The sequence below is a fragment of the Triturus cristatus genome, chromosome 6 (genome assembly GCF_964204655.1).
Source record: "Triturus cristatus chromosome 6, aTriCri1.1, whole genome shotgun sequence".
Lineage (NCBI taxonomy): Eukaryota > Metazoa > Chordata > Amphibia > Caudata > Salamandridae > Triturus > Triturus cristatus.
Genome location: NC_140589.1, coordinates 194,958,074 through 194,984,310, shown reverse-complemented (window position 1 = coordinate 194,984,310; position 26,237 = coordinate 194,958,074). Strand labels below are relative to the sequence as shown.

General features: G+C 42.1%; 1 pseudogene across 1 annotated transcript in view; it reads left to right on the top strand.

Moving 5' to 3' along the window:
- Positions 1–26,237, top strand: part of LOC146816626 (cytochrome P450 2K1-like) — a 268,300-nt pseudogene that overhangs the window by 221,225 nt on the left and 20,838 nt on the right. Inside the window, exons 6-7 of the transcript XR_014962925.1 lie at positions 10,777–10,918; positions 18,152–18,336. The product of XR_014962925.1 is annotated as a cytochrome P450 2K1-like (transcript). The remainder of the gene's footprint in view (positions 1–10,776; positions 10,919–18,151; positions 18,337–26,237) is intronic.

The following is a 26,237-nucleotide window of genomic DNA, read 5'->3' as shown; positions in this document are numbered from 1 at the left end:
CCACTCACATACATTCAGATAGGTTGAAATGATGTACATGAGCACCCTCTCTTTTCATGAAGTAATCCATGGTCAATCTGCTCTTTCACTTGCTGATATATTTGTTTCTGTTCAACATTTAGTTGCTCTTCCAAGTTTCCTAACTGTATTGCATCTTCTTGTGCTTGATACATTGCTGTTTCCACCTCATTCATTGCAATCGCTGCTTCATTTTTTTTTTTTTCTGCAGAGTTTTATATAGCGCGAACTTGACCCGAATCCAATCGGGTATCAGAACGCTTTACATAGCACCAGTTACGTTACATTAGGACACACATTCATTCTTTGTTAGGCACGGGGAGATTAAGTGATTTGCCCAGAATCACAGGATGTTCAGCGACATTACCGAGACTCGAACGCAGTTCCCCAGGTCCGAGGTCGAGCGCCCTAGCCGTTAGGCCAACTCCTCTCCCCATTTTCAATAATTGGTTGTCCTAGTGGATCTTGACTCAGTGCAGCAGAACTTTGACTGTCTTGAGAACTGTCTCTAGCAATCTCAGCTGCAATTATAGCTTCTTGATCAATTTCATCATTCAACATTTTGACATAATTTGCAAAAGCACTGCATTGTATGCTATCTTTACAAGCATTAAATGAATCTTCATAGCTGGGGAAATCTCTAAGTAATTCCAGTTCTGAATGCCATGGTTTGAACATTTTCAAAAGGGCTAAATAGTAAAATTCCCTTTTGTCAGCAGTGTTGCAACTCAGTTTTCTGTGATTAATTAAATTTCTTTTCCTTTGTTTCACTAGACATCCTTCGGAACCAATCACTCCATATTTTCCATCGTTGATGTTCTCTGTAGTATTCCGTTTAAAAGTGTAGTTTTGCAGCACTTCACAGAGACACATGTTCTCAAGATGATGACTTCTATTTGGATAGTATGTGTCCAACATATTGGTTTTCAAAATATCTGTACTTTCAGGGTCATTTTCTGCTAAATATTCAATTTCTTGAACAGATCTCAGTACCCGATTTCGCATTCCTGCAAGACCTAGACTCACCCAAATGATTCTTCTACTTTTGGAATATAGACTTGCAGATGATAACCGATCTGAACATTCATATGCTCCAGTTTCACGATGCGATAACATCTTCAAACTGAAACTGTATAATTTCTTACTTAGAGTCTTATCGTGAGAAATCTCTTCCCACATTTCTTTCAATTCAGTCTTTTCTGATTTAGTAATGTAAGACGTTACATATCGAGCAAAAGCAATGGAATTGTCCGCAACATACTGAATATCCATGTTAGCACTCCACATGGATAAAATAACTGGACATAAAACTGTTCACTCTTCCTTTGGATAATACAGGACGTGGAAATCCAAAACGACATTTGGTATAGAACTTATCCTTTGACTTGTACTTTCGTCGACAGTATTTTCCACACCTGTGGCTTTGAAATCGTAAGACTTGTTTTAAGTTTTTGTCTTCTCTGCTATTGGGAAGATCATATGTAGCATAATCTTCAATGAAAGACAAAACAGTTTCATCTGAATCTGTTCCAAATTTGGGGGTGTCCTTGACCCATAACAACATATGTATGTGAGGAGCACCTCTTGCTTGATACTCCTTTCTCCAAAAGAAATCCACAACTTCTCCAAGAGGAGGATTCTTTTTATTGCAGATGAAAGACATCATAGCTTCAAATCTATGATTGAAATATCTGCATACATTGACAGGATCCAAAGAGCACAATTCTCCAGGTGTCTTGCATTCAATATTTTTTATATTGGAATTTGCCTCTCGAAGAAATTCAAGTGAATCATCCCAAGCATACTCAGCACAGCTTAGTGTAACGAACCATGTAGGAGTTCCCAAGTTCCGTAGCATACATTTCAGTTCTCCATGTCGACCATACCAATATTCATTAGTCCCACGCTGACATGCCATCAGATTAATCAACTGAGATTCTAAATGATCATCTCTCTGATGCACTTTAACCGTAAAATCCTTTGCAGTTACATTTTGAAGATGCATTCCAGTTTTTAATATGTGATTTACTGCATATGAAAGTCCAGACAAGTCACTTTCAAACAGAAGATGAAACATATAAGGGATACATTGACGAAATATTGGATCTTCTGCATATAATCTTGTTGTCCGATATTCAGATGCAGGAATCTGCACAGGACGTTCATCATATCGTCCACCTTTTCCTGTTGGAAACAACGGCGGGAAACAACGAGCTTCCCAGCTCTCTTCCCATACACTCATGGGACTTCCTGTAGCTTTTTTCATTTGAAACAACTCAATCGTATTCCCCATCACCTCTTTGGAATGAAGTGGATGTACACTGTAATGTTCATAGATCTCTTCACATCTGGACAGGTCCACTTTTTCAATTTGTCCACTTAATGTTTCAGTATCTTCTGCTAAATCTATTTCTTCTTCTCCAACAAACACATTTCTATATTACTCATTATTTTTTAACAGATACAATGACGCCTTTTGCACTTTTCTAACATCCACTAACTCTTGCCAGATTTTCTTATTCTTAGTAGGAACACCATAAACTAGAATGACTAGTGACTCATTTTCTGCATGGTCTACACCAATAGTTTCAATATTTTTCCTTGAATCTAATGGTAAATACACAACTCTTCCTTTCAATTCTCTTTGCAACTCTGATGGAGGTAATTTACTTGTTTTGGGCTCCATACGAACAATAGCCTGAAACGGGTGAACACATTGTATGAGAATAGACTCATACGTATTTAAATCTATCAGCTCTTGAGGAATAGCAACCAACTCTAGATTATTATGAACAGCTCTAGCAGGCATTTTATTCTTATCTAATTTGTTATAACAATATTTGCAAATACGCTGCTCACATCCCAAATCAAAACAATCCTCTACCAACATATAAGTTGCAAATTCCATCCACTTATCATTATCTTCTATTTCACTTTTTAAATACAGATTGACACCCCTAGTCTGATTTTTATAGTGACTTCGCCGACAACAAATACAAGAAACATTTGGTCTTTCACCTGAAATTACCTTAAACTTTGTGATTTTATCCTCAAATTTTTCTGTAATTACGGGTTCTACATTGTCTTCAACATTTTGTTCTACTAATGTGTCAGTTTCTTCACTCTCTTGCTGAGGCCCAAAGTAACAAAAATTTAGTATCCTCACAGACCTGCTTCACATCTGATACTGACCCATGCAAAAGAGCACTGTTCAACTCACTTAACTTTAGTGCTGGACTTTTTGCATAATACAACCTTCTCACTAACTTCCGCATTTGAGTATGATGTACTGCCAGCATTCTGAAATGGTGAAAAACACTTTGACAAACTTTCCTAGAAAGACAAGCCAGAGAATGACCTTGCAAACCAGTATGTTTTCTCACTCTGCAAGGGTCTAGTCCTTGCAACAGCTTAATCTTTTGTTTTACACTTTTTTTAGTATGGGCTCGTAAAAAACTACATAATTTTTCAATAGATTCCTGTCGTACACTGCAAACACTATTGCAATCCCAAGTGTACACAGGGTTTTTAGCACATCTCCCTAAAACTTCATCAGCTATCACTTCTTCTGCATTTCTTTCAACCATTTTCTCTTTCTCCATTGGACAACCGTCACTAACCTCATAACCTCTACCACTGGTGTCAACTGCATACAATAATTTTTCGCTCAGTGAACAACTCTCTTTATTAAAAAAAGGCTCTGAACTAGAACTGTGTTTCCATTCTTCCAAAAAAACATCACCATTTTTTTTTAATTAATAACTCTTTTCCTCCTACTTTTGGCCTTCATTACATATATTGGTTTATCTAGTGATCGAGTTCTGTTTAACACTAAAATAAACAGTTTCCTTTTTACTTCAAAAGCCTTTTCCACAATGCTTTCAATATGCTTCTTCTTTTTATAAAATAAAGCTCTCTTTTTATATTTCTTCACATCTTTCAGCAAATTATGCACTACTCTCTTGTAAAATAATTTTTTTTGCGTAATTCCTTACACTGATTTTGCCTTCTTTTACCATACTTTATCTCCTTTGACTGAACATTTGCTTTTTTACTTCTCTTCCTATTTTGAATGTTTTCTGACTTGAAAAATTCTCAGTAGTTCCAGCATTATCTACATTCTGTTTGCTCCTACAAACATTTTTAATAAATTGCTTCGTGATCTTACCAGAAGATTTTTTCCTTTTAGCCACATTATCTTGTACATTCAATACTTGTGGTTGATGTTTCTTCAAATAATCCTCCTCTCTCTGTTCTTTTCTTTTTTTTCCTGGCATGATTTCTCTATTTTAACGTTGAAAAACAGTATCTGTAAAAAATACACAAATAAATGTATATTAATAACTTTCAAATTTACACTATTCCATTACTGTACAAACACATTTTATATAAAAACTGACTAAGAAACTATAGCCCTGAACCACAAGTGTGACGGCGGCTAAAACACTACATGCATAGTGCATACTACTTTGAAGCAGTTTATGCCCTAAAGCCTACCTGACTAAAAGACTACATGCTAACTGACTGAATGATTACAGTACTATAAGGAGCCACACTGGGTGAGTAAAAGGGTGTTTGCTAGAAGTGTATGAATACTAACTGGGGAATTGAAGGTGTGAAAGACAACTGTGTAGGTGATTAGAGGACTGAATGCATACTGGATAGGCATTTAAAGCAGTCCATGTGCAAAGGCCTGGCTCACTGCATGCGTACTTGGGTACTGACTGAATGATTAGAGTACAGCAAGGAGAGTGCCTGGGTGAATTTATAAGTGGTAGGCTTTTGGCACAGGGAATGGATTAGTACTTGGTACTGAATGGGTCACTAGAGGAGTGCAAAGTGAGTGACAGGATGTTTGCTGGACTGTATGGATACTGACTAGGGAATTGAAAGTGTGAAAGACAAGTGTCTAGGTGGTTAGAAGACTGCATGCATAGTGGATAGGGGTTTGAACCAGTCCATGTGCTGAGGCCTGGCTCAGTGCATGAATACTTAGGCACTGACTGAATGATTAGAGTACTGGAAAGAGAGTGTCTTGGTGAATTTATAAGTGTTTGGGTTTTGGCACAGTGAATGGATTAGTACATGGTGCTGAATGGGTCACTAGAGGACTGCAAAGGGAGTGACAGGGTGTTTCCTGTAAGTGTATGGATACTGACTAGGGAATTGATGGTGTGAAAAACAACTGTGTAGGTGGTTAGAGGACTACATGCATAGTGAATAGGTGTTTGAAGCAGTCTATGCGATAAGGCCTGGCTCACTGCATGAGTACTTGGGTACTGACTGAATGATTAGAGTACAGCAAAGAAGACTGCCTGGGTGAATTTATAAGTGGTAGGCTTTTGGCGCAGGGAATGGATTAGTACTTGGTACTGAATGGGTCACTAGAAGACTGCAAAGGGAGTGACAGGATGGTTGCTGGACTGTATGGATACTGACTTGGGAATTGAAAGTGTGAAAGACAAGTGTCTAGGTGGTTAGAAGACTGCATGCATAGTGGATAGGAGTTTGAAGAAGTCCATGTGCTAAGGTCTGGCTCAGTGCATGAATACTTAGGCAGTGACTGAATCATTCGAGTACTGGAAAGAGAGTGTCTTGGTGAATTTATAAGTGTTTGGGTTTTGGCACAGTGAATGGATTAGTACATGGTGCTGAATGGGTCACTAGAGGACTGCAAAGTGAGTGACAGGGTGTTTCCTGGAAGTGTATGGATACTGACTAGGGAATTGAAGGTGTAAAAGACAAGTGTATAGTATGTTAGAACACTACATGCATACTGCACAGACATTTGAAGCAGTGTATTTGGCAATGAATGGTTCACAACATAAGTACTTAGAAACTGACTAAATCATCAGACTACTTCCAGGACAGTGCCTGGGTAAAACTTTTAGATTTTTATGTTCTGCCACAGTGAAGAAAATAGTACATGGTACTGCACCTTAGTGTCAAACCCTGACTCATTTTATCAATGCATAAGCAACGACTAGCTTCTAATGCTACTAAAACTTGACAACATGACCGGTTTTAAAAGTGTTATCTGTCAGAAAATACACGATGTTACTAAATCCTTCTCTCACAGTGGTTCCCAAATGCACACAGACTCACTGTGTGATTCTAGACAACAACCACTATCCCTAGAAGTTTACCAAAACTCATTCTCTACTGTGGAAGTGGTAGGGGAACTGCACACAATCTATATATTTCAGGACTTCACTTTTGTGTCAAAGCCTGACTCATGTAATCAAAGCATAAGCAAAGACTGGCTTCTAATGCCACTCAAATTTGACAACATGACAGGTTTTAAAACAGTTATCTGCCACCAAATACACGATGTTACCAAATGCTTCTCTCACAGTGGTTCCCAAATGCACACAGACTCACAGTGTTATTCTAGACAAACAACACTATCCCTAGCAGCTTACCAAAACTCATTCACTACTGTGGAAGTGGTGAGGGAACTGCACACAATGTACATATTTCAGGACTGCACTTTTGTATCAAAGCCTAACTTATTTAATCAACGCATAAGCAAAGACTGGCTTCTAATGCTACTAAAACTTGACAACATGACAGGTTTTAAAAGAATTATCTGTCAGCAAATGCACATTGTTACCAAATGCTTCTCTCACTGTTGTTCCCAAATGCACACAGACTCACAGTGTGATTCTAGACAAGCACCACTATCCCTAAAAGTTTACCAAAACTCATTCACTACAGGGGAAGTGGTAAGAGAACTGCACACAATCTACATATTTCAGGACTTCACTTTTGTGTCAAAGCCTGACTCATTTAATCAAAGCATAAGCAAAGACTGGCTTCTAATGCTACTAAAACTTAACAACATGACAGGTTTTAAAATAGTTATCTGTCACCAAATACACGATGTTACCAAACGCTTCTCTCACAGTGGTTCCCAAATGCACACAGACTCACAGTGTGATTCTAGACAAACAACACTATCCCTAGGAGTTTACCAAAACTCATTCACTACTATGGAAGTGGTAAGGGAACTGCACACAATGTACATATTTCAGGACTGCACTTTTGTGTCAAAGCCTGACTCATTTAATCAACGCATAAGCAAAGACTGGATTCTAATGCTACTAAAACTTGACAACATGACGCGTTTTAAAAGAGTTATCTGTCAGAAAATACACAATGTTACCAAATGCTTCTCTCACAGTGGTCCCAAAATGCACACAGACTCACAGTGTGATTCTAGACAAGCACCACTATCCCTCGGAGTTTACCAAAACTCATTCACTACAGTAGAAGTGGTAAGGGAACTGCACACAATCTACATATTTCAGGTCTGCACTTTTGTGTCAAAGCCTCACTCATTTAATCAAAGCATAAGCAAAGACTTGCTTCTAATGCTACTAAAACTTCACAACATGACAGGTTTTAAAACAGTTATCTGTCAGCAAATACACGATGTTACCAAACGCTTCTCTCACAGTGGTTCCCAAATGCACACAGACTCACAGTGTGATTCTGGACAACAACCCCTATTCCTAGGAGTTTACCAAAACGTATTCACTACTATGGAAGTGGTAAGGGAACTGCACACTATGTACATATTTCAAGAGAGCACGTTTGTATCAAAGCCTGACTCATTTAATCAACGCATAAGCAAAGACTGGCTTCTAATGCTACTAAAACTTGACAACATGACAGGTTTTAAAAGAGTTATCTGTCAGCAAATACACGATGTTACCAAATGCTTCTCTCACAGTGGTTCCCAAATGCACACAGACTCACTGTGTGATTCTAGACAAACAACACTAGCCATTGCACTATACCAAAACACATTTCTTCATCTACAAGGAGTACTACATTTTAGTGCAGAAACATAACTCATTTCACAAATTCATAAACAATGATTGGTTTCTAATTCTACCAAAATATAAAAACTGCACAGTTATCTGTCTACAAACACATGAAAAAAACAAATGCTTATCACAGAATGGTTTCTACATGCACACACACTGTCAATATGATTGTAGAGAAAAAAAGTACACCCTACACTTTAGCAGGAGAAATACATTAGTCTGATTAAAATCAAAATAGTCTACATACATCCCCTCACAATTAAATACCTCACCTTTCAAGTTGTTTTGTAGATTAAGAAGTATATCAGTCACACACCAGATATCAGTCACACACCAGATTTTCTTATACAGAATCTCTGCACTGTGCACCTGTCAGCAGAACCAAAGAATGGCAAAGTTTCCCTCTCATTTTCCACACATATACATGTAAACATCAAATCACATTCCTTCCCACATAAATTCAAAAGCAAACACACATTTCTATTGGTTAAACATTTCAACCCTTTCCAAATGACATACACTTCAACCCTTCCCCCAATCTGCCTTCTGCCCGTTACCATAGAAACAGGTCATGGAACACTGTACTGAGCACACAGGTCACAAGTTCAGCACACACAATGTTGCTGATCAAGACAGCAAGTGTGCTTGACTTTTCAACATATCAGCTTATCATATATAATGTTCCTTACAATCAGTTTTTGTTAACCAATGGGAATCATGTGTTTAAAAAACAGAAATATACACCCTTCCTTTCAGTGTAGAAGGTTGTCAAACAACCAATGATTTCTTGTCTTTTTTCAAAATTGCATCTTAGCCACCATTTTAGAAACATCTTACTTTCCAAACTGCCATTTCATTTACAGAGACCATCTGAGTGCATCCAGACCTCCTTACAAGATGCTTAGAGTGTGGATTGTGGAACATAGCTACATTTTCTGGAGCCAAAGGTATGCAGAAAACAAAGGCATTCACAAAGACCTAGGTTTGCCAAATGTAGACATTAAATGGATTGGACAGAGAGGGTTAAAGTGGCACCAATTGATGCCATTGGTGAAATCCTTCATGCAAATCCAACACTCTGCCCTCATAATAGTGCACTGTGGTGGCAATGACCTAGGCACTTTGACTGGGGTAGGTCTGGAAATGCTTATGAAGGACAGCTTTGCAGAACTGATTTCACTTTTCCCTAAAACTGCCTTTGTGTATTCTAACATATGCCGAAGGCAGAAATGGAACTGGTCCGATCATTTTTGTCCACAGATTGAGAAAGCTAGAAAACATGTGAATAAATATGTTTCTGCTTTTCTCCAAGACTACAGATTGGGGTCCATTTACAATAACAATCTGCGCTTTCATGTGCAAGAGATGTATAGGAGAGATGGAGTACACTTTACTGATGAAGCAAACAGAGTCTTCCTCAACAACTTTAGACTCTATATAGGTACTTACTTATAAGTACCAAAAACTCTGAATGAACACAACAGCTCTTTTTAGAGCCACTCAAGAACAAAACACTTAACCTTAATCTTTATCTCCCAACAATTTCATTTTTTGATTCCTTGGATCTGCGAACCTACCGCAAGAGAATCCGTGCATCCAATGCGATAGGATGCGCGCACCGTGCGCGCATTTCGCCGTTTTTGTTTTTTTTTAAAAGGGGGCCCCAGGGGGTCCTTCTGGGACCCCCTAAGCACCTCTAGAAGGTCAGAGTATTTCCACTCTGCCCCCTTTATATGTTTTACACACTTATTCCCCTTGCTTCTTCAGCCTCACTTCTACAGAGGCAGAAAATGGCCACCAACAGTTCCTGTTTTCGAATGTAGACAGACACTCGACAGCCAATTAGCATTCAGCGCGCGATCGGGAGGGTGCACGCTCGGTTCGGGGAGGATGCGCTTACGGTGCGGGTAGGGTCTGCGGATCCTCCCCGGCCATAGATATTTATGTACTTTTAACTCTAATTTTCTCAGGAACTACTGAACAGATTCACACCATTTATGCAAAAGGCACGAGTCTGAACTGAGGACTACCTCTTTGCCAAAATTGGTGTCATTCCGTTCAGCGGTTCAGGCTGTAGCTGCGACAACAGATCCTATGGGAAATTGCATGGGGAAAACGCGTTTTGCGACCTCCCCTTTTTTCTTTGCCACCGCTTGACGAATCACCACGAAACGTTCAGGGTAGCAGCGGAGCGGAGCTGGCCAAAAGTTTGGAAAATTTCGCGAGGATTGGTCAACCGGCGCCAGACTTACTGGGAATAGAATGTTGCGGATTTCCTATGGAAAATAGGTCCTAACTATAACTATCTACTGGCGACCGCCAGTAGATAATATATATTTATATATGGAACTTGTTCCTGACTCTCCACACTTCCCAGCCGGCAAATGCATGAAGAGAGGGATACGGACACCAAATTCTCGTGGAAAAAGCCGGTCTTTATTTGGGTTCAGCTTGTCAGACGCGTTTCGGACAATACAGTATCCTTGTTCACTTGCGGAAACGCAGACAGCTTACTGTTTTTATATCTATATTTTATCTCGTCTGTTTTTCTTAGTGGTGCTCTCGTGTCACGTGATAAATAACAAACATAAAAAACATACTTGGATAGTGATTGCACTTACTTTGTTTTTCACAGAATTCTTGCAACTTGTAGACAAACCGGATCGGTTTGTGGGTAATGCATGAAATTGCAGGGATACATATGCCTGCACATTAATATTCCTATATAAATTTATATATATAGATATGTGTGTGTGTGTGTGTGTATATATGTATATATATGATATATATATAAATGGTTAATATATATTTAAATATATATATTTTTTTTTCATTATATTTTAAGAAGTTGAATGTTGTCTCATTCTCAAATAAAAGTTCGTTTTGCACTTCATAAATCTAATTGAATCTGATCTTTCTTTCACAGGAGAAAACAAATCAAAACTCACATTTCCACGAAGTGAACTTGATAAGTGTTGTAACCACATTGTTCACAGCAGGAACAGACACGACATCTGCCACTCTCCAATGGAGCTGCTTGCTAATGGTGAAATACCCAGAGATTCAGAGTGAGCAATCATCAGGCCTTGCTTTTAAATTATGCTCTTTGTGCATAATTATGAGAGGTATTTCTTGAAAAAAAATATTCAGTAGATATGCAATAAATTGGCGTATGCAATAAATCGGCATAACAACGGGAAGCGCTGCAGTTGGTGGAATTCCTATTTTACATCAGGCACTGTGCCTTTGGACTCTTTGTAATAGGCTGTCCAATGGCACACTGTTTTGTTTTGGAGCATTCCTTTCTGGAGGCAGAGCTCATTTGCAATCTTATATATATTGATATTCACCACTGCACCCAATCATGTAGTCATTTATGATTACAAAACAATTCACCAGCGACCCAGAAGTTTGTTTGTAACTGTTCCTCGAAACTGGACTATTGGTGATGGCCCAGAAAATCTGAATAAGTTCTAAGGACCACATGTATCAAAGTATTTTGCATTCGCAAATGGTTCGAATAGTTAAATTTGTCCATTTGTGAATACAAAATGTCCTTTCTTAATGTGTGAAAGGCATTGGGATTTGCAATTTGGGTAATCGCTATTTTTAGCGATAACCTAAATTGCAAATGCACATGTAAGAAGCCTTTCTTAAATGCAAACTGTGCATTTAGGAAACGCTAGCATCGATTTTAATTAGATGGTAAACGTGCAATTTTGAAAAATGCAAAAACAAAGCATTTTCCAAAGTGCCATGTGGCGCACACATGCCCCTAGGGCATGTGTGTGCCTTACATGTGTACCTTTTTTTTTATTTAGGGGAGCTTCAAGGGGGGTTTAGGCCCCATGCACCCCTGCCCTGGTATTACCTAATTTGCAATTACCAATTAGGTAATCGCAACTTTGGTACTGCAAGACTATTCGCACGTATGGGTCTGGAGGCACATATGAATGAATTGAGTCTCAATTACAAATAGTGAATCCCTAATTGCGTTTGCGATTTTGAAGAAATCACAATTAGGGAATCGCTAATTCCTGTCTGCTTTGTTACATCGCATTTTGCAATTGGCAAATAGCAATTCCTCAAATATCTCTATTTGGTAATAGCAAAATGCTATTTTCATGTATGTGGCCCTAAATGCTTTGTGGTGGAGGCGGGGTGGCCAGGGAAAAACATGTGATTCGAGATTATCTAATATTTCACAGGGTGGTAGCCAGCACTGAGAGGGTGGCAAATTATATCAACTTTTCTGGTGCCGTTTGTCTTCTGGATGGTTCTGAGCTGAATCAGGAGTGTGGGGCAAATAAATATAAAGTCAAACTGTATTTTAAAGCACATTTCATTGTCCAATACAAGGTAGGAATGAGTGACTAGCTTAAAAACGGCTTAATCTTGTATTCCGTCATAAACAGCAGCCTTCAGGAACCAACTGTCAGGTTCTGATGACCATAGGATAATGAAACAAATAAAATAGTAAGTTATTAAGGGCCATTCATGTAGTAAGAAGTATGCTCCATATGTATCATCCATTTTATCGGTCCCAAACAGCCTGATTGCGACTGGTAAAATGCATTTTGTTATGTATGAATCCTAAATTTGCAATTTGGTAATAGCTACTGAATCCCATTATGAAATTGCATATATCTAATGATTCGGTATTAGTAAGGGGTATGTGGAGGGCGTCTCTTCATAATACCGAATCACAGCGGTATGTAAGAATGTTTTGCGACCGAAATGCAGTCACAAAGCACTTGCATTTTACCACCTACTTCAAGTAGGTGGTAATCCATTCGCAAATGGGAAGGAGTCGCCAAGGGACCCCTTCCACTTTGGAAATGGTGGTGAAAATGCTTTTTCAGAGCAGGCCGTGGTCCCATGGACCACTGCCTGATCTTAAAAAATTAAAAGAGAATTTTCATGTTTCTTTTTTAAATGCAGCCTGTTTTCCTTGAAGGAAAATGGCCTGCATTAAAAGAAAATGATTGCTTTATTTAAAAGCAATCATAGACATGGTGGTCTGCTGACCGCATCATGCCACCATCCCCATGATTTAATGATTTCCAATAAGTGGCAAATTGCGACATATCTGATTAAAATTCATGAGGTAGGTTGATTTGTGAGCCACTAGGTATCACTAAATGAAACTCTTGGAGTTTCATAGACTAGGATTAGCAATAACCTAATTGTGATTCGCAGAAAATCGCAATTAGGTAATCGCTATTTCCAATAATCATACAAATGACCCAAAATCTTTCAGCACTGCCTGCCAAAGCTATTAGAGTATTAGAAAAGTCTTCCTTCATAGTGCCAAACTTTGCATGTTACTGCACAAATTTAAAGACATTACCTAATAAATTAGCTCTAAAGAGACACATAAAAAAGCCTGATATTAATTAAGGGTCTTCACTGTTAGGGAAGAAGGGGGGAGAGGGTGTAGTTCAGTCCAGTTTTCTTAAAAACTGCTTTAAAGCTATAGGTTAGATGAACATTTAAAATAAACTTGGTGTGCAATTTGAAATAATCCTACATCTTTTTTAAAGATGCATACAACATCTTTACACATATAAACCTTCCAATTCTTTGCACTCTTCCACTCTGCCATTAGCCGTGAGACCGTTGAGCATAGTGGTTTAAACACTAAGGCCCAGATTACAGGGTAGCTGGATCTATGTGTGGGGATAGTGTGTGGATGGAAATAACGTCTCCAGTTAGTATCCCTGCCTCGGAATCCAGCTAATATGACTATTTGTCCCTGGAATGAAGAATAAAATGCGGACTAAAATTAAGAGCCTAATTTATGAAGAATTGGCGTAAGGCAATGCCACAAGTCACCTTGCTGTTCTGCCCTACGCCAATTTGAAAGGGCAGGAATGAACCCTATTTACAAGATATGGTGCATTCCTGTGCTTTCAGCCAACGCCGGTGCACAAATGGGCACCTTCCTGCACAAAAACAATCACAAAAGATGTTTTCTTTGTTCTATGTGTGCTGCAGGATGTAGCACACGTGGAAAGAAGAGAAAAATGAGGAGAAATGAAAACCTTTCTCCTTGTTATGCCTGCTGTGGGGAGGTGTACGTTTTTGGCACTACCCCAGGTTTACCTGATGTAAATTTGGGGCAGTGTCGCAATCCATGGGTGTTGAATGGGAACACCCACAGCAAAGCCCATGGAACACCTCCTTGATGCAGAGTAAGCCTTACTCCATATCTATGACGCGATGGAAAGTCAAGCAGGGTGGCTTTGCGTCGCCTCGTAGAAATGATTGAGAAACCTGTGCCACCTGAGCGTCAATGAAGGTGATGCTCCGGCAGCGTAGGCCTCTTGTAAATAACCCTCTAAATCTGTTTGTGGGCATCTGGGCACAATTGAGGCTGTGAGCTAATAGGGGAGCGGTCCGCATTTTTCCCATGTTGTCGAAGGGGACTAAGTGGAGGCTGGGGGTGGACTTTCCTTGCAGTCTGAACCTCATTTGGATTTTACCAGGCAGATTTTCTGTCTGGTGGAATCGGGCTCCAGTGTTCCTCACACAGGGTGAATCTGGCTGCAGTAACACCAGGTCCTTTATATTGCAGTGGAGCAGTATCCCGCTCGGAATACCTCTCTACCAAGTATATAATCTGGACCTGTATATATACCGCCCATGTTCCAGATTCAGGCAGTGGATCACTGCAGAAGGGTACGCTCACATTACAAGTGCATGCCTCAGACAGCAGAACTTTTAATGCTACCTTTAAAAAAAAGTCTTTCTTTCTCAATACTGTGCCCCTTCCTCAATTTCTTTTCCTTTTCTCTTTCTTTCACTCCTTCTCTCTGTCATCCTGCTTGTTTTTCCTGCCTTCTATATTTGTATATCCTATTCCATTTCAGCTTTTTTTTCCTCCCAAGAGAGTGAAAGAGAGGCGGAGTATGAGTGAGAGTGAATACGAGCGTCTGTGTGAGTAAGAGTGTGGTGGTTAGAGTGCTTTAAGCTCATGAGTCTGCCGCTCGCCAGATCATACTCAAAATCGTTCTTGGCCAATTGGGGCCCCCAATGTAACAGGCTCGCTCTAGCAAATTGGAAATACATGTTCGGCATAATGGAGGAAACCCATTGCAAAGTGCAGACCCTGAGGAACTAGAAACAAATGCTTGCATACTGAAGGAAATTCTTAGCATGGGGCACTCATGCTGTTATTTGCACACTGAATGTAATTTTTAGGCACAGGGTAGGAACATTTCGAAAAAATTGAGTGAACTTGTAGCTACTATGATGCCCAACATTTTCAAAGATCACCAGCAACTCCTGCTTGACACAGAGTCGACCTACCAGACTTTCCTTTCAAATACCAGTGACATTGACAGTTTTCCGGTACAGAATTTCTTAATTGATTTGACTCTTCACAACAAGGTACAGTTTTATACATTGCAGAGTCCCATTTCTCTGGGAGAAGTGCGGTTTGCTTACACTTTTTGCTTGGTAAAGGAAAGATGGATTGTTAAAAGTCGTAATTACTTATGTCAATGAAGGTGACAAACTGTGTGCAGTGCTGCAGTGTTAATTGTATTTGGGCATGCACGGATTGAGGTGGGGTTCAGCCCAACAGTTCTTCATAGCATCGTACTCCTTTCTTCAAGAGACTGTGCTCATGTGTTCATGTATCTGCCTGTTGCTCACCCTACTCCTATGAACTCCAGTTTACTTTCACTCTACATCTGCTATGCGATTGGAATTGTAGAATTGTCTTTGAAGACATTTCTGCCATGTGATCTATGCAAGATATGGGATCAATTCATGAAGGCACTTACACTATCAATCAATCAATCAATCAATCAGTGCATTTGTAAAGCGCGCTACTCAGCCGGGAGGGTCTCAAGGCGCTGGGGGAGAGGGTTACATCACTGCTCGAACAGCCAGGTCTTGAGTTGCTTCCTGAAGGATAGGTGGTCCTGGGTCAGCCGAAGGTGGATGGGGAGGGAGTTCCAAGTTTTGGCTGCAAGGTAGGAGAAGGATCTTCCTCCAGCGGTGGCTCGGCGGATGCGTGGTAAGGAGGCGAGGGCGTGGCTGGTTGATCGTAGCTGGCGGGTGGGCGTGTAGAAGGTCAGGCGGTCGTTGAGGTACTTTGGGCCCAGGTCGTGGAGAGCCTTGTGTGCGTGGGCGGGGAGCCTGAACGTGATTCTCTTGCTGATGGGGAGCCAGTACAGTTCTCTCAGGTGGCCGGAGATGTGGCTGTGTCGTGGGATGTCCAGGATGAGTCGTGTGGAGGCGTTCCAGCATTGAGGGTGTTCCCGTAGCCCAGTCGGCTGGTGACGAGTGCCTGGGTGACGGTCTTCCTGGTTTCGGTGGGGATCCATCGGAAGATCTTGCGTAGTATGCGCAGGGTGTTGAAGCAAGATGAGGAGACGGCGTTGACTTGTCTGGTCATCGTGAGGGAGGAGTCCAGGATGAAGCCGAGGTTGCGTGCATGGTCGGTAGGTATGGGGGTGGTGCCCAGGGCAGGGGGCCACCAGGAGTCGTCCCAGGCAGAGGGCGATGATCCCAGGATGAGGACTTCCGTCTTGTCTGAGTTCAGTTTCAGGCGGCTGTTCTTCATCCACTCGGCGTCGTCTTTCATCCCCTCGTGTAGGCTAGCTCTGGCGGTGGCGGGGTCGTTGGTGAGGGAGAGGATCAGCTGGGTATCGTCGGCGTAGGAGATGATGTTGAGGTTGTGTTGGCGTGCGATGTCTGCGAGGGGGCTCATGTAGACGTTGAAGAGGGTTGGGCTGAGTGATGATCCTTGTGGTACGCCGCAGATGACTTCGGTGGCTTCGGATCTGAACGGGGGGAGGCGGACTCTCTGGGTTCTTCCGGCGAGGAATGAGATGGTCCACTCTAGTGCCTTCTCTTGGATTCCGATGTTGCTATTGGTGGATGTCCTTGTGCCCACCCAGGGCACCTACAATGCCTCCCTCACTGGGGACCGTGGGAAGAGCCCCAAGGCCCCCAAAGCTCTACCAGTTCCCCAGCCAGCCCCACACTCCATGCTGGTGGGAACTTCCGGATTGTTGGGAGCAGCTTTCTTTATACTCCCGCCTAGGCTGGTCCACAATTGTGTTCCCTGCCCAGGACAGTGCGGGCTGGGTATGCCCACACTGTCTCACGCAGTGAACTACAGGGCCCTAGAGAATGAGGTCCCCTGGACAATGCAACACTATTGGGTCCCAGGGAATATACTACCTTAGCCCGGATCAACGGCTCATGGAGTGAGAGCATATGCCTCACTCCCCTTATTGTAATTTCCAGCTCTAGGGGTTGTGGTGCATGGGGCCTGTTCAAGGCTTAAGGAGGAGGGCCATGCACCCCCCTTCTCTTAATATCCCCAGGGGATGGGGTCTCCATGGCCTCTATGAGGCACGATGAGAGTGGGGATATGGCTCACAAAGACTCTGAAAATGTGTGCTCCATGCCATCTCCCAAAAATATGATAACACGCCGCTGGATCTGAGGCGCAGATCCATTTTTTTTGCTATGTTTGCTCCGACCATGGGTCTCTTTGGAACCGCCTCACGAGGCTTAGTTGGGTATGGCATCTTTATCTGATCCCCTACATGCTCTTTTTTACTTTGTTGTTGGACAGGGGACAGAGGTCTCAAGCCAATACGATGGATGCTGCCACATCTTTCTTCATGTGGTTGCAGCCAATAAGATCTTATCTAGAGATCTGCTGGTACCTTAGCTCCTCTGCGGAGAGATATTCACATATATTTTAAACCTTAATTTCTCAAAAAGTACTGAATAGATTTACACCAAATCACAAAAAGCACTCCTTCTCAACCAAAATCTAGGTTTCTGCCAAATTTGGAAATTTGGTGTAATTTCCCTTAAAAGATTCCCCTGACCCTTGCCAGGATAGAGCTGAGGTCTTGCCCGCCTCATCAAGCAGGGTCCTCATTGCACACACTCACACACACATAGATTACTTACTATGCAAAACTAATCTATATATTGCTCCAACACATGAGGGGGAATTGAGCCATGGTGGTTTTGAAAGTCTCTGAGGCCATAGTCATAGGTGAAACTGTTTCATTTATCATATTTCCCTAATGAACTGCTGTTGCTTGTAATATGAAACTATATAAGTTTAGAGAAGGATATGTCACTATTGTTCAAAGCAGTCAATTAGTTTTAGACATCTGCAGTAATTGTGTTATTTTTATATCTCTACCTTGAAATGAGAATTGCAAAATCCATATAAGGTAACACATCTGTGTTACATCTGTAATAAATGGGACATTTTTGCTGATATCTCTAACATAAATTTTGTTTCTGTTTTCATTCAGGAAAAGTCCAGGAAGAGATTGAAAGAGTAGTAGGTTCACAGCAGCCTACCTCTGGACATCGAAAGCTTATGCCATACACAGATGCAGTGCTGCATGAGGTGCAGAGATTTGGCAACATTGTGCCATTAAGTCTGCCACGTGAAACCACAGTGGATGTCACTTTCAAGGGGTATTTCTTACCAAAGGTAACAATTTATTCATAATTTGCTTAGGTTTTTTAAAAAAGGACTAATATTCATATTGTGTTTGTGAATGATTTTACTTTCACCAGGATGAATCTACGTTTGACTGCATCATAAAGATGAAATTAAGTATTGTGAACATGTGTCTTTTCTTTCAGTACATAAATAGACTGAATGGTTCATTGGTTAGTTTTAAGACACCACTCAAATTCGACTATAGAAATAAGTGTCATAACAGATAATAATATCCTATTTTATCATTTGCCAGAGAAGTCTAAATATAACGCATCCTCTCCAGTAGAGATGAAGGATCCAGGATAAGTCTTAAAGAACTAGAGATATGTTGGTGTGAACAGCTTCTTGTTGGACAACTACTACTTGTTGATACCAGCAAGTGGTTGTTGTCCAATGAGGGATTATGAATGACATAAGTGTCACCAAAAATAAATGCCTGAGTTGCCTGTAGTGTTACATGAAACATTAGAGTAAAAAAAAGATTTTGGTGTAACTTTTTGCTGTGTAGCTGCCTCCATTGCTTTTTGTGCATGGAAGAAAAGTCTTTGAGCACTGGTTTTAGGCCCTTCCCATGTTCGATTGTTGTGCACTATTTAAATAAAGTAGATAAAAAGGGGCATGTTAAGTCAGTAATCCTGGGTTTGCGCCAACATTGAGTACCTGCCTGAGACAGATGTAACCAGAAGTATGTTCATTTCTCCTTGTTACATCATCTTTCCATGTGTGCAGCACACATGAAAAGAGGAATATGTTTCCAAGGATTGATTTTGTGCAGGAAGGTGTTCATTTCTGCCCAAAACCAATCCTGCTCCTCACATAGGCATCCTTGTACCATGGTGCGAGGGTGCCTTCATTTGCAATATGCTGTCTGCAGTCCGCAGTGCTATGTGAGAGCAGAAGTGCATGTCTGTTCTATCCCTTCCATGAAGCAGAGCAAGTTACCTTGCTGCATTGCTTTGCATAAAAGGTTAGTAAACATGGCCCTTAGTCTGAATTCCATAGCGCTGGTTTTGGAGGGAAATAGGCCAAAGATAAGGTGTTTGTACAGGATCGAGGTGTAAGAACTGCATCTTTAGGTACAGCAGACACGCTTAAGACACATAGGCCCAGATTTATTAAGGGCTTACATCGGCGTTGCATCACACAAGGTGACACAAGGCAAAGCAAATTCTTAATTCAGATTTACTAAGACACACAGAACCACGTTGCATGGCTCTGCGCGAAATAGTAAATCTGGAGTAGCGCAAGGCAGTGCAAGTCACTGCCTTAAGTTACTCTATGTTAGGAAGGCGTTCCATTGGTGGAGCGTCGGTGTTCCCACTCATCCGCCCATGGTTTTTGATGCATTGCCCAATTTACTTATACTAGAAAACCTTAGAAAGTGGCAAAATGTTACGCCTTCCCAAGTGAGGCATAAAAAGGAGGAATATCTTTATAAAGATGTAGTGATGCATTTGAAATATGGCCAACTTGAAGAAGAAAACCCTGTATCCTGTACTTTTAAAGGTAAATCATTCAAATATTCAGGTCTTTGAATATTCACCCCATTGACATTCAGACATATGATACCGATATTCTTATTTAATTTCATTCCCTAAATATCTAGTGCTCCAATTACATTCCAGGAATAACTTAATATCTAATTTTGCCCAGTGTTCATGCTTTACAGAGTGAACCTCCTTCCAGTACTCAGAGAATTATATTGCTTGCATTCCTAAGTTATCCACTGCCAGTGGACTACTCTTGAAGAGTCCACTAATTGGACCTGAGCATATCCTCCACAAAAACTGTGTAAACCCCAGTTGTAGCCTTTTGTAAGTTATGCACCTTTTTCTTACACTTGAAAAAACCTATTGGCCACTCCTATGCTTCATCACATTGCTAATGTAATGGAAAACACCCCCCCTGAGCTGATTCACCAGTTCTGTCTCATCCATAGCCACATACTTGTCTGACTAAAGAATCATTTTTTTTAACCCTGTCATCTGGCTCCCAGTATACTTTAAATTCAGAAATGGTGATTCACACTTAAAGTTATCTTTTCAAAGTGTCATTGAAGGTGATAGAAATTGAATTTCTGGTAGACTGAGGTTTGCACCTAGACATGGCAAGAAACACCACTGTAGTCAGGATAAGCTAAATAGACTCTAAAGGATAACCTAGGCTCACCCACCAGCTTGGCACAGAGCAGTCAAACGTATCTAAAGAGGTAATGTGTAAAGCATTTGTTGAACACACACACACACATGCATACACAGAGTAACACAATGAATACACCACAAAAAGACTCTACACTGATTTAGAAAAATTGAGAATATTTATCTGAGTAAAATAAAACCAAACAAATATAAACCGTAGTTGAGATATTAATTTTTAAAGATTAAATGCAAAAACAATGCTTAGAAGTCACTAGCGGTCAATAGGTTACTTGAGGTTGTGAATGACTGGTGGGAATTCACAGTTGAGGTCAACCGCGAAGAAGGGCAGGCCGGCTACAGGACCCACGGAAGGCAGATGAGAAATTGCCTTTGATGGAGCAAAGTGTTGACAATAAGGGTATGATGCGTCAATATTTTCCGCGCAGTCTGGTCGGTGTGTTGTCATCGAGCTTCACTGAGATGCAGCCAATGCATCGCTTTCGAAACCACGTAGAGAGGTTTTGTTGAGCTGTGCAGGCTGTAGAACTGCTGTCAGTGAACAACTTCTGTGTTGGTGTTGAAGGGAAATGTGTCGGTTCCAAACAGCGCAAAGGTGGTGATTTCTCAGTTTTGTAGAAAAACAGATTCAGAACCCACTTCTGAGGCCAAGAACTTCAGGGGGGACCCCAGGCAAGGATAGGGCTCACAGATGGCAGGGTCCAGCAGCACCAGCAGAATTGCAGGAAGTCTTTTGTGTCCCTGAGACTTCAGAAAAGAGGAGGCAAGCCCTTGGAGATCACTTGGAAGGAAGGTAAAGCAGCTCTCCTTCAGCAGAGTCAAGAGAGCAGTAAGCAGCAGGGAGTTGGTGGAAACTGGAAAAATGTAGCAGTGTGTTTCTATCTGTCTGTTTGGTATACAGTGTCGTGTAGATGCTGCCTTCATCGTGTCGTACCATGAGGTCAAGAAAGTTGATTTTCTAGTTACTTGCGGTCAACGTGAATTGAATGTTGGGATTCCTTTGATTTAACCAAATGGATTATGATTGTATATCCATAGTTCTTCGTAGAGTACCATAAACATCACCGCCATTTCTGGGGCGAATGGACACCCCATCGCGGTCCCCTTTATTTGTAAATGTTATTCACCAATGAATTGAAAAAAGTTGTACTTCAGACAAACTTTTGCCATCCCTACCAGGTACTCCATTGAGATGTTGTGCGGTCTTATCTGTTTTTTCAGAGAGTAGTTGACAGCTTCTAGACCTGCTTCTTGCGGGATGTTTGTGTAAAGGCTTACAATGTCTAAGGTGACCAAAAGTTCACTTTGTGCATCAAACGGGATCCCTTCCAAAATATTGATTGCCTGCATAGTGTCTCGAAGGTAACTTGCAGTTGAGCCGACTAGCGGTTTGAGAAAGGTATCAATGTATTTTGCCGGTCTTTCCAATAAAGAATTGACCCCCGAAATTATCGGTCTACCGGGGAGATTTTCCGAGTCTTTGTGAATCTTTGGGAGGACATATATAAGTGGTGTCCTTGGGTTCACATTGAGTATATATTTGGCTTCTTTTTTAGATAGCCATCCGTCGTCTTCTCCTGTTTGAATCAATTGCATCAACTTGTTTTTGACCGTTTGTGTAAGGTCTTGGTCCATTTTGCGGTAATGTTCTTTGTTGGCAAGTTGTCGGTTGATTTCAGATTCATACTGTACTCTTTCCATTAAGACAATTTCCCCGCCTTTGTCAGCGGGCTATATTATAATGTCTTGGTTGTTTTTGAGTTTCTCTAGTGCTGCCTTTTGGTTCCTAGTCATGTTCCATTTCATATACTTTTGTTTGTTGTCTATAAGATCAAGGTCTCTCATCACATTTTTTTCAAAACAGAGTAACTCGATTGGGGTGCTCCCTGTTGGAGGGAGGAACGTTGATTCATCCTTAAGTCCTGAATAGCTTCTATCCGTATTGTAAGGTTTTTCAGAAAAAAATGATTTAAGACGCATTTTTCCAAAGAGCTGGATAATTTCCAACTTCATTTGGCTCATGTCTGGCGGGCTTGCTGGAATGAAAGATAGTCCTTTTGTTAAGACTTGAATTTCTTCAGATGTGAGGTCGTATTTGGTTAGGTTGTAAATAGGACTTTGTACAGTTCCTACCACCTGTAGGTGTTTCTCCGTGTGGTTATCTCTCCCTGGTACTGGTTGAGGTTGGGATTGAACCACTGTTGCGCTCTGTTTCGTACTTTGGGTCGGCTGTTGCCTCTTCCTAAAAAAGGTTCCGATCCCTGGTAGAAATGTACTTGTTGATTGCCCCTTGTACTTGTTGTGGGTTCTGGGTCGCTCGAGCTACTGTGCACTAAACAAAAGTGTGGCAAATGAAGTTCATTAACTGAAACTTACCTGCAGGTGAGATTAGATTCCCTGAAGTACCAAATGAAAAGAATATTGATGGTCCAAGAGGCACTTTTAGAAAGTTGGCATTTTATTGCCTTAGCCATTTGGTGCCTGCAACATGTCTCTGTTCTCATGACTGGCTGTAGTTGGTAGATGGGCTTTGTGTAATCCACCTGGATAGCCACACACAATGGGAGTTTAAGAGTGATGGAGTGGGCTATCCTGATTGCACAGGACCTAAGACACCAACTCTTCAGCACACTTCTGGACCTGGGGATACTCTTCCATGAAGAAAGACTGCTGTGCTGCTTAAAGGACTGCGACTGTGCTGGACTGCTAATATGCTGGACTCCTGCTTTGCTGTGCTCACCTGCTGCCCCCTTGCTTGGGTCAGAAGCACTGGACCTGCATCACTTGAAACCAGAACCCAGAGTGACTCCAAGAGCTATTTGGCGGGCCTCCTGCTCTGAAACCTCAGGGACAAAACAGGCTTTCAAAACCTTGCATCTGCACCTGGACTCCGCCATCTGTGAGTATACCATGCAATTTGATGCCACTCCAGCCCTGGACCCTTAGAAGTGGGCATATGGTGCATTCCAGCAAAACCAACACATCTTCTTAGGTGAGTGGCACATCCTCCAGGCAAACTACTGGGGCATCTCCTCGGCAGAGCAGCGCATTTTTGAGCAGAACCAAAGCATCACTGTTTTTGCGTGGATTGGGCCCAGCACAGAAGGTTTGCATCACCCTTGCATCTCTGGAACCGACGCATCACCAAAGGTCAGATCAATGATGATGCTGGCCTGATCATGTCAGCCTCGCAATTCATCTGAACCGATGCATTGTCTCAGCTGCACCCCACATCCTCGATGGCTGGACTTCACATTGCAAGTGCCGTCAAAGGGTTCTTTGGCTACGACACAACCGGACCTCGCACATCAGCGTCTCCGCATCTCAGAACCGATGCATCGCTTCGGCTGAGTGATGCTTCTTCACCTTGGAAACTTGATGCTTCTTTGCTTTGGACCCACGCAACGCTCTGCAAAAAGTATTTAAGTATATAGGTTTCTTTATTCAGCTGGCCTAACCTGCTCCTTATATGTCTATCGCAATCAGCCTTAACTTGTGACTTTGTCCCGGTCCAGCGTAACCAGATGCCCCTTGTTAGCGCTTTATGCTTTTTAGTGCTATTTTAACCTGAAACATCTAAATTCAATATCTCTGGTTTACCTGGATGGATATTTGTTCTATGGTCTTGTTTTATTCATTACAGTCTATTCTATAATTTTAAACCTGGTGTGGTATCTTTTTGTGTGGTGTTTGCACAGTTTTTATTGTTTGAAGTGTGGCGTAGATACTTTATACACTGTCAATACGTTTTGCCTGATGGCTCTGTGCCAAGCTAGCAGAGGGTGAGCACAGGCTAACTTTGGGTTAGCTTGTGCCTTACCCTTGCTAGGTTTGTGGTTGCTGTTTGGCTAGGGCTCACATCTCAGCCAACCAACAAGCCAATTTCAAACACATATATATTGAGTTTCCCTAAGCATTTCTTTTTTAGCTAATCTGGGATGATTTTTTTCAGATTCTACATATATTCCCTGATAAAGAGTAGGACTCTTTTGTCAGTACGTACTAGCCAGATGTTTCCTTTATTCCTAGCTAAGCACTGGCTACTTAAGATGACACGACATTATGCAAGATATTTAGGAGTCTGTTAGAATTGAACGTACCACTGCCCCGTCCACCATATCGTATACTGTGTTATGTCAGCATTCATGTAGGTATTATGTATTGATCACTATTGCAAATGTGTGTGACCAGCCCCTTCCAGCATTGTGCAGGCAAAAGTTAGCATCTGAGATGCCATTTTCCTTCCATGTGGCCGCTGTGTTATGCTGTAATCGAAGCCCGGCCTCTGTGCCCCTGCTCTCTGCTTGCCTCAGCAGAAAGCTGCTGTTCAGTAATTCCCTTTTATCTTATTCAAGGTTGGAACCCAGATGCATGAAGATAATAGCTTATTCAGCTTTACATGCCTATCCCTGGACATAGTTATGCTCCCACACTAGAGAGAGAGTTGAGACCGAGCTAGATGACCTTGGGAGCCTGATAATGTGTACCCATCCTGCAGGTGGTAGCTTATCCCTCTGTGCCTTCTTTGTTCAGTCTTTGCCCAAGCTGTATATTTTCACCAGGGGTGCAACTTGGGAGGTGTTGGAGGGCTTATTTCGTGTTACCAAGTGTTCTGAAGTCAATCCTTCGACAGCTATCCCATGAGGATGGTCAGACCGGGCTCCACTGCAGTGTACTTATTAATAAAAGTGTTAGATTGTATTCTCCACTGTCGTCCCGACTCTTCATTTCTGGGAAGGCCGAGAGGTGATCTCGAGTGACCCGGGTGGCCCATTTCAGGTCACTTCCTTCAAGTCTTCTGCCAGAATGCTTTGTAAGCATGTCAAGCAGCATTATAGATCAGTGGGCTAGGCGGAGCCATTTGAAGTCTAAGTTGTCAAATATGTGGGTACTTGGGGGGCGTGGCTTGGACGTCCAACATGGCGGATGCTGACTAGCGTCCACACTTTTAATCCTGCCTAAAATACTACTCAGTGCAGCTTACTGGGTGTTCGAGTGACCGAGACTCAGCCCGCAACAACATTTGTGAGCCACGGAGTGCCTGCCGCTGGCTGTACATCGCTCGCCGAAGCCTCCTGGTGCCTGGTGCGGGCCAGGCCTGATGCTGCTGGCCTGCTTCTCTGCCGCGGTGCCGTCAGGAGCAGTGGCGTCGGATCTGGCCCCTGAGGTACGGAGAAACATCCGGTGACGGGGTTGCCGGATGTAGACTGCTGGCGGTGCTTGCTCCTCGGGCCCCCTTGCGAACTCGCAGTGGCGGCAGCGGATGCTGTGCCCCGGCAGCAGCCCTGATTGCAGGTTGGTTGCCAGCTGGGACTGGCTACTTCTTCGGTGGCAGGCCCTGCCTGGTTCTGGGCATTGGCTGGTGGGCCCTGCTGGGCCTACTGAAGGGCAGGTGGTGCTGCACACTGGTCCAGCGTGGCACGATCCATAACTAGGGGGCACAATTGAATCAAGCCTTGCCGGGTGTGGTGGTGCTACTTTCCTGCTTGACGCGGCATCACATAGACCTCCGCAACAGGACTACGGCAAGAACAGCTCTCAGAGGCTCTCATCGCAGAGTTCCTTAGGGATACCCCCCCTTGAGACTCACCGATCAGATGAGAGACCAACTTGATGTCCCCATCACAGTGGATGAATTGAATGCAGCACTGGTAGCAATGCATGAATGCACCCGGCCCCACCAGATCCCCCATGGAATTTCTACGATCACTCATGACCACATTGGGGCTGCAC